The sequence below is a fragment of the Euprymna scolopes genome, chromosome 3 (genome assembly GCF_053919585.1).
Source record: "Euprymna scolopes isolate OS-2025 chromosome 3, ASM5391958v1, whole genome shotgun sequence".
In the NCBI taxonomy this organism is placed as follows: Eukaryota; Metazoa; Mollusca; class Cephalopoda; order Sepiida; family Sepiolidae; genus Euprymna; species Euprymna scolopes.
This window is the reverse complement of record NC_136484.1, coordinates 194,486,515-194,496,250: the sequence shown is the minus strand read 5'-3', so window position 1 is coordinate 194,496,250 and position 9,736 is coordinate 194,486,515.

Sequence of the window (9,736 nt, the reverse complement as noted above, 5' to 3'; positions counted from 1 at the left end):
TTTGTCTAGGAGCGAGAGACTAGTGGTAGATGCACTAGCCCAAATATGACAACAATACTCCATACGTGGGCGAATGGTAGCCTTATAGAGGTATAGGATACTTTCGTGTGTTAGTATCTTTCTAGCACGGTAGAGAGAACCTACCTTCTTCGCAGCAGTCCTGGCGATACTCTCAATGTAATTGTTCCAACTCATGTTTCCTGAGAGCATTAGGCCAAGGAGTTTAAAAGATGTACTTTCAGATAAAGAGTCTTTGGCCATTGCTATTGGTGGTGGAGAAGGTTTCTTGTGGTTATTGAAGGAAACAATTTAGTCTTGGCAGCATTGAATGTGACCATCCATATATGTCCCCATTCCTCTACAGATCGGAGAAGACCTTCATGCCATACCCTGTCAAAAGCCTTAGATATATCTAGAGCTACCGCTCTACCCTCCTCCGCTTTGTCCAGTGACTGGTATATACGTTCTGAGATTACAGTTAGGATGTCTGCTGTTGAACGGGCTTATCTAAATCCATATTGTTGGTCAATCAGAAGTTTAGCATCTGTAAGGTGATGGACTAGAGCTTGGTTAATTATTGTCTCAAATATTTTGGCGAAAAGTGAGAGGAGGCTAATGGAGCGATAATTTACTGGGTCAGTTCTTTTGCCAGAATTCTTGAAAACTGGTTCTACAGAAGCAGTTTTCCAGCAGGCAGGAAAGCAAGATTCATTAAGGCATTTGTTGTAAAGTTTGGAGAGAACTGGAGCTACTTCGGCAGAGCACTTTTTTAATACCACAGCCGGGATGAGATCAGGTCCACATGCTTTTGCAGTGTCATGATAACATGCACCTGAGAAGGGGTGATTTTCAGATCGTCTAGTGTGGCGCCTGTCCGCAAAGGAAAGTCAGGGAGGGGGGTGGTTGGCAGGGTTCAGTGTGGAGTTGGAGGCAAACCGACTGGCAAGCATGTTAGCCTTCTCAGTTGCAGAGCAAACAACCTCATGATTGTTGGAAAGTGAGGGGATTGTTGATTGCCCATTATTTACTACACTGTTGTAGAGTTTCCAGATAAGGGTTATTGCAAGTACATTACGTTAGTGAGGAGATTTGCTGAAATGTTTACTTAAGGGGGCGGTTTATTAGGAATTTGTTAACACTGGACTTGAAGACATCCAAGTTGTAGTCCAGAGGGAAGCAGGCAGACGGAACAGAGTTCCACAGGCGTGTAGTTTTAAGAAAGAAGCTTTGTTCATGGAATCTGCGTTTTGATTTAGGCACAGATATAGAGTGGGGGAAATTTTTCACAGTGGATTCAGCTAGACGGGTGTTTTTCGTGAAAGATTGGCGAGGGGGGACCAGAGATTGGAGTTCAGACGAGCATCTGCCATGGAAATAACGATAAAACAAGGATAGGCTCGCAACATCTCTTCTGTGGGAGAGAGGTTGCAGGGTAGAGAAAAGGGCATCCCCCACTAAGCCACGAAGTCTATTTTGTACTCTGTCAAGGCAGGATAGGCTGTTTTTAGCAGCTCCTGCCCAGATATGGCAACAGTATTCCATCCATTTTTCCAGCTTGACTTTCTTCATATTTAATATTCCTTTTAGTTCTTTGGCAAATTCCGTTTGATTCGTTTTTCTAACTTCTTGATCTTCACTTTGTGAACTGCTGGGACGGCAAAATATATGGTTTGGCATTTCTTTCCTTCTTATTAACTACTAGCGGTGGTACCCGGCATTGCCTTGTTGTGTGGTGGAATAGTAAGGACTCTCAAAAAAGAAGTGGTAGTAGCGAGAGCTCAAAACAACAGTAGGCAGCCCGGATGGCGAGCGGTATTTTATTTTAAAAAAAGCGGTAGTAGGCAGGCAGGCTCGAACTCATAACGCGAAGGAGGAAAAAAAAACGTAACGTCTTAGCCTAAGCGTCCCTGGTGAAACCGGAAATCGAGAGCATTAAAATTAGGCGTAGTCAATCCAACGGAGACAATGACTTGCGAAAATATTGATAAGAAAAGCGACCCTTCCTTGTAAAAAACAGGCGAGTTGAGGGTGAAGCAATTAATGTTTTGGACAATTTTTCGATATTTGTTGTCCGAAACGTCAAGCTTCAAAATGATACCAATCTCGTCATGATTCATCACAGGTGTCAAAATTTTTGGAAGACATACAAACATACATACACATAAACAGACGTTTGAGATTATATAACATGATTATGACATTAGGTTTCATTGCTAGAATAGGTTTATCTGTTTGTAGCTCTATATCCCAGATGATTTTGTGGTTTTTGTCTTCACTTTATATTTGTACAATTTGTCTGCAAGTTCAAATTCACTCGTTTGCAGATTTCCCAGTGTACTGCTTTCCCCATGCAAACATGTCTGTTCTTGTATTCTTGTGGGCATTCTCTTACATGATTACTGTTTCATCTCTTTGTCCACTTCGTCAACATGTACTGTTTTTCTGCATTTGTCTATTTTAGTTCTAATATAATTAGTTCAAATCGTATTGTTCTGTGCAGCTATCAGTGATGATCCTGTTTCTCTGTTTAAGTGTCCTTTTCATCTCATGTCCGGATATTTTCATGAGTCTCTTCACTTATGCGTTGTCCGTGTAGTTGTTTTTCTTCACACTTTTCCCATCTTTTTGTTTCTTGTTTTGCCATTCATATTGACAGTGTCTCTTTCTGCGGTGATCAGTCTTACTGGGTTGTCTATTTCTCAAATTGTTTTGGTGTTATCCAGGCAGTCTTCTGTACTTAAAAGTTCTCTTCCTTCTCCTTTTTCACATAGAATCAGTCAATATCATCCGTCAGGTATTGTGCATTGTGCATGATCGTTAGTTTCCTAGTCTTCTGGTCAAGATACCTAACTTCTTCTTTAGTCCAATTTATAAATGGTTCAGTATATCTTACTAGTGATATTGCCCAGTTGTTTTTACTAGATTTCGACTATGTACAGAGTGGAACGATAAAATGGTTGCCCTAACAAAAAGAACTACAACTACAACTTTATTTCCAAACTTTTATTGAAAAAATCAATTCAGGGAACTAGATTATGTAATAGAGCTGACATCTATTCAATGTAGCCACCTTCAACCTCAATCACTATCTCGATATGAGTCTGGAACTGGGAGCATGTTTTTTCTACAAGTGCTAGTGGAAGCTCGGCGAATACTAAGCAGATGGTGGCGATCAGACTGGCTTTGATGTTGTGGGAGGTCAAGTTGGTGATGTTCTCGACGTATGACCAAACAAACTAGGTTCAGATCAGGGGAAGAGAGGTGCCATTGAGAGAAGGGTACAAAGTTGTGGCACTCCTTCTGAAGCGAAGCCTGGGTTTCTTTGGACTTGTGGGCCAACGCCGAGTACTGCTGTCATACCCATGGTCTGCCAGCAGCAACCTGATTACACCAGGGGGTCACCACACTCGTCAGCACATCCAGGTACACTTTAGTGTTGACTTTCAAGCAGACTTCAAAGATGTGAGGTGGCATGATGTAGCTCTCACATGAAACCACACCAAAGACCAAAACCGTGGCCCGAAACTTTGTTTTCATCACCCTGGATACATTCCTGTTATTCGTAGCAATCCAGCAATGTAGTTTGACGGTACTGGCAATGATCTTGTTGGCATAACTTAGACTAGTAGAGAGCATGAGTTGTACAGCGGTGTATCTCCACTCTCCTTGTGCCAATTTCAGACATGATAAAAGGCTTCCATCGCTCTTGGGATTTGTACACAACTGGCCAACTAGTAGATGGTCTGCAACAAAAAAAGAAAACCGGTTTTCATCAAATGGAAATGGAATCTAGTTGTCTTTTCTAGGGAGACAATTTATTCGTTCTACTCTGGACTTTATTTTCTAAGAAGTTTTTTGTTCTTTCCCAAAATTCCAAGAATTTCTAATCTCATCTTTCATGTATGTTGAATTGATGTTGTCTGCTTTTGGAACTCCTAAATACGAAGGTTATCAAAAAAATCAACAAAAGTTTCGAATTTTTCAAAAGTAAAGCCTCCTAATTTTTTTGCTCAAAAATTTGAAGAGCTACAAAAATGGGAGTGACCTTTTGTGCTGCAGAATTTATTTTTCTATGTTTTAATGATAACAATCCCATCTTCGTAGCTCTTCAACTTTTTGAGTAAAATAAAGAAAATAGAAGACTTTACTTTTGGACAACCGTCGTATGACAACGCAAGCTCTAAACACCCATGCACAACCATTGTTCATCTCAGACAAAAGTACATTGAGAATGGTGGTGACTATGTAGAAAAATAAATTCTGGAGTACAAAATAGTCACTCATTTTAATGGTATCACTCCCAAATTCATAACTCTTCAACTTTTTGAGTTAAAAAATAGGAGGCTTTACTTTTGGAGTGGCCTTTATATATATATATATATATATATATATATATATATATATATACAGGGGGATGCAAAAGTAGGTATACGGTATTGAAATTATTGACATTTTATTGAACTGAATCTACATACCTTAAAGTAAAAATGCATATACTTTTAGTCTTTTGTTTTTATTAATTAAATTTCCTTTCGATTAAATTGCATGTACTTGGATCATTTATTTTTATTTTTTCAGTTAAATTGGCAATTTTACCATGGCCGGTAATTTGACTGACGAACAGCGAAAATGGATATTAAAACAATACTGGAAGACAGAAAATAGTGAACGCGTAAGAGAACAGTGGGTCAAAACCTTTGCAACACCTTCCCCAACAAGGCTCACGGTTTATCGACTGCGTGACAAATTTGAACAGACAGGGAGTATCCACAATGCACCGAGAAGTGGTCGACCAATTACTGTGACCACACAAGAAAATGAATTCAAAGTTGCTCAGGCATTCACTCAGAGCCCACAGAAATCGAAACATAGAGCCTCATCTGAACTTGGTATTGAGCGTAGATCATTGGGGCGCCTGATTAATCGTGCCGGTCTAAAGATGTACACACCTCGATTGATACATGGTTTATTGGAAGATGACTCGGATCGTCGTTTACAATTTTCTGAAAACATCCTGAGCGAGGAACTTGAAGGTAACGGTATTCTAAATAAAATTGTATGGTCTGATGAAGCAAACTTTAAATTATCAGGTGCCGTTAATCGACACAATTGCGTTTATTATGCAACCGAAAACCCTCGCATCACTATTGAAAAACAACTCAATCAACCCGGGGTAACAGTATGGGCCGGGCTTTCTTGCAAAGGTGTTGTTGGCCCCATTTTTCTTAACACAAGCATTGATCAAACTGTGTACTTAAACATGTTGCAGGATACAATAATACCCCAAGTACGTGAACAATACCAAAATGATGACTTTTATTTTCAACAAGACGGGGCCCCACCTCATTTTGCACTCACTGTGCGAGCACTACTTGACTTAAAATTTCCCAACAGATGGATTGGACGCTGTGGCGGCATCGACTGGCCACCACGCTGCCAGATTTAACTCCTATGGATTTCTGTTTTTGGGGCACAGTAAAAGACAAGGTTTTTGCATGCAAGCCTCGCACTGTCGAAAACATGATTCAGTTCATTTTGGGAGCTTGTCAGGAAATTGATGCTGATAAAGATCTTTGTTCTAGAGTGTGCATGAGTGTTCGTTCTCGATTAGAGGAATGTGTTAACACTGACGGCAAGCAATTTGAATACCTGCGGAAATAGGGCTTCCTATTACATGTGTTTCTTATCATACGTGCTAATTATTACTTGTTTATGCAACATTTGTTTGTCTGTATAATAAATGCCTTAAACTTTATACGTTTTTTCTTTTTTTGACCACCGTATACCTACTTTTGCATCCCCCTGTATATATATATATATATATATATATATATATATATATATATATATATATATATATATATATATATAAGAGCAAATAGTTAATAAAACATGTTAAAAAACAATTTGAAAAAGAGTTAAAAACATATTTAATCTGAAAAGGAAACACTTAATAAGTGGATAGTCCTTAATCCACGGAGTTTCGAAGAAATACTTTCCTTCTCATCAGAGGGTGGGAATTAGCAAAATGCGTGATCGGATTTTGCATACAAAAGTATTTGATGAAACTGCAAGTAAGTCAAAGATCTTACTTGATAACAAAAAGTGAAGCAGAGGGAATATGGTGAAGAAAAATGTGATTTCGCGTGAATGGATAGTCTGGTGAAAGGTGAAGTATCCAATGACGGTAAAATCCAAAAATGTAAATCCAAGAAAGTTAATTTAATTTCCATTCGCACAAGTAAAATCCAAGGAAATCGCATGATTGGAAGATGGTCCAAAATAATCGAAAAGGCCGAAATCTGTGGAATAATTCACAAATATGTACAAGGAAAAGGGGAAAAAATTCCAATAATATAAATAAAAGAAAAATAAGAAGGAGAGAAAAAAGATTAAATGGTGATAGAATTAAATATAAAATAGAAAAGCAAATGTCAAAATGACCCAGACAAAATGACTTTAAAAGGCACGAAAAATATAGGGCAAAAAAGAGGTCAATTGAAATGTATAGGTTATTACTTAAGAAAATGTCAGCGAAAGTTATTAAAAGACACTAAATGGAAATGAATAAATTAATTAATAAATAAAAAATAAAGAATAAATTAAAAAAAAATTTAAGGGGAGAGGATGGCCGGTATCTGCAAATTCCGGATAAAGCAAGTATATAAGTAAATGCATATAGTAGAATATAAGTAAATATACATATAGGATATGAATGTGTAGGTAGATTGATATATTAGATAGGTAGGAATATTTAAAGACTAAAACTGAAATTGTAGATAAAATAAACCCCCAAGCAAAGAAAAAATAAAGAATTAAAATAAAGGATTATTAAGTTATAAAGTATTAAGAAAGTATGTAGAAAAAACGATAATGTTAAAGAAAAAGTATATATCTATCTGAAATGTTAAAGTAATAACTATGTAATTTCAAAATTAAATTTGGACTTATGTTTACAGAAAGAAATCAGTTCGTTTTTAGAAATTATTATATTGTTATAGGGGAAGTAATTATAGTTATAGCTTCGGTTGTGCAGAGGCGACATGACTTAGAGCCTGGAGTATAAGACTTACCTTTTTTTATGATAGTCCATTTGATTGAAAAGGGGGTATTATTAGAGTTAAGTTTTTTAATTAAAGTGGTTTGAGAAGTTCGTTGGTTATTATTAGAATTATGGTTGTTAAAAGAAGAAATGTGGTTTGATATTCTTTTCTTAATTAATGTTGAAGTAGCGCCGATATATGTATGAACTTTATTAAAATCTCGAGGTCTGATATTAATATTAATTTGCTGATTTGTATTAGTTAAATTGTTTGAATTTTGTTCATTGTGTTCAACAAAGGGTGGGACAATGATTGTACGAGGACTATTTTGGAGGGGATAATGAGTATTGTTAGTATTAGGATGGCTGTTAGGAGAAATATTATTATTATTATTATTATTATTATTATTATTATTATTATTATTGCTAGTTGTATGATTGTAGATGGAGGGGCTGCTCGAGTGGTATATTGGATTAGTAACTATATCAGATGGAGGATGGGAAGAAGGATAACTTGAAAACGAAATATTAGTGTCTGTTTAGGGAGGATTGCGTGGAAGCTCAGTAATTGTGCATGAATATATAACATCTTTATGGATGCAATCATTATTGAGTGGGCAAAGATGCTTGTTATTACAATTACAGTTAGTTTTGGGTTTAATTGGGAAAGGGATTTTTTGGGCTGATTTAATTTTTTGATATTAGATGTTAAGATTCTTTGTGCTAAATTAGGCATTGTAGAATAAGAAATCCTTATTGAATTTTTATTGAAAATAGAACTATATCTGTGTGGGTATTTGAAAGAGTTTTGTACAATGTTGAAGAATTCCTTAGTTATGTTTTGACATTTACACTAAATGGAGGATTAAACCAAATATTTTTCTTTCTCCTGATGCGACTGGGTGGGTTAGAGGTATTACGATTAGTATTTTGGTTTGGATTATATATGTAAACTGGTTCATTGTTATTGATAGCGGCAGATCTTGTTATTTGAACTGGTTTCTTGCGAGTCATATTGTGTGTGATTACAGATTTAAGGCGGCCAGCAGGAGGAGCATAATGGTTGTATTTAATCTTTTCCCTGTGTCCTGAGTTCCTTAAGGTATTATTGAAGAAAGTAGCATTTTGATTAAAAGTTTTTTATCAGCAGAAAGAGCAGAAATTCTTCTAGAGACGGATGGTACTATAGATTTTATAATTGAGTTGGGGTGGTTAGAAGATTAATGGACGTATAAAAGCATAAGGTTGGGTTTGTGATAAGGGCTATGAGTTTCGGTGTTAAGATTAAGTGTAACATCTAGTAAATTTGAAGTTTTTTTGTTTGGTTCGATAATTATAGAAAGGCCAAAGTTATTAAAGAAGTTATGTAATTTTTTAATTGTTTTGTTGTACTCTCTTGGCCTGGCTGTTGTAGTAAAAAGGGCATCATCTCTATAAAGGCTCCCTTGGATATGTTTAAAGTGGTATTTAAGTTCTTTCAGTAAGAAGAGTCTCACTAAATCGGTAACTTCTGCAGAGTCAGAAGGACCCCTCAAGATGTCAAAATTATCAGGGGTGTCCTTTCTAGTCCAAAACTTATTGTTAAATTGTATAAGGGACTTTCTCGTTAGAAGTAATTTAATTTCTAAATTAGTCAAGCCAGAATTTCTTTTAGCAAAGATTAGATCCTCATTTAAAATGATCGGAGAAATTGATTGATAATAATTTTGGATTCCAAAAGTCATGAAGTTAAGGAGGTGTTTATTTTTAAGGGAGACAAAACAATTAATTTTGGAATCTGAATTTAGCCAAAGAGGGAAGCTTACTTTTTCTTTAATAGAAGGGATGATTCTATCTAAGATATTTTTGCTTACAGCACCTAAGTCAGAGTTAGATGGGCAGATCAATCTGATGGAGGGGTTGTCATAGAAAATAGGTTTATGATCTTTGAGGGTTAATCTAGGGGTATCCGGAGAAATCATTTCAGTGAAGTTATGAATATTCATAGAAGTTAGTAAATGTTTAGCTTCAGAATTAATAAAATCTAAAGTCTTAGGAGAGACTATTTTATAAGATTTATTAAGTTTTTATACAAAAGTTTTTTATGTGTAGGATAGTCAAGTTTATAATAAGTTTTTATCTTATCAGCAGGGACGAATATATGTTTATTCTTTTTAACTTTTTCGGCAAAATTATTTATTTTTTGAGTAACCGGATGATAATGTTTTTTTGTTTCTTAAATTTAATTTTTTTGACTAAATTTAACATGGAATTCTCAAACTCTTCGAGGTAAGGGTTGTATTTGGGGTGGGCAGTGGTTTTTAGTCCGTAAAATTTGGCAGCAATTCTTTCGATTTTCTTTTGTTCTCTATGAGAGATTTATATATATATATATATATATATATATATATATATATATATATATATATGATGATGATGATGATGATTGCAACGTTTTTTCAGACGAGTGCCACTCCCTCAGACACTTAAAGTCCATGAGCCCCAAAAATGACTTCCATCGCCACAGGACCATTTTAATAGAACAAATACCTGAGGGAGTATCTATACACAGATGATGTTACAGAGTCTTAGCTTTGTGCGACAGCTAAGTCTCTCTTCCGGTTCGAAATGTTGAGATCCAGCAACAAGCAAGAGAAAGATGGCCAGCAACAAGTTAAACTGCAGACCAGCTTAGTGCAGGTACTGGTTTCCTGC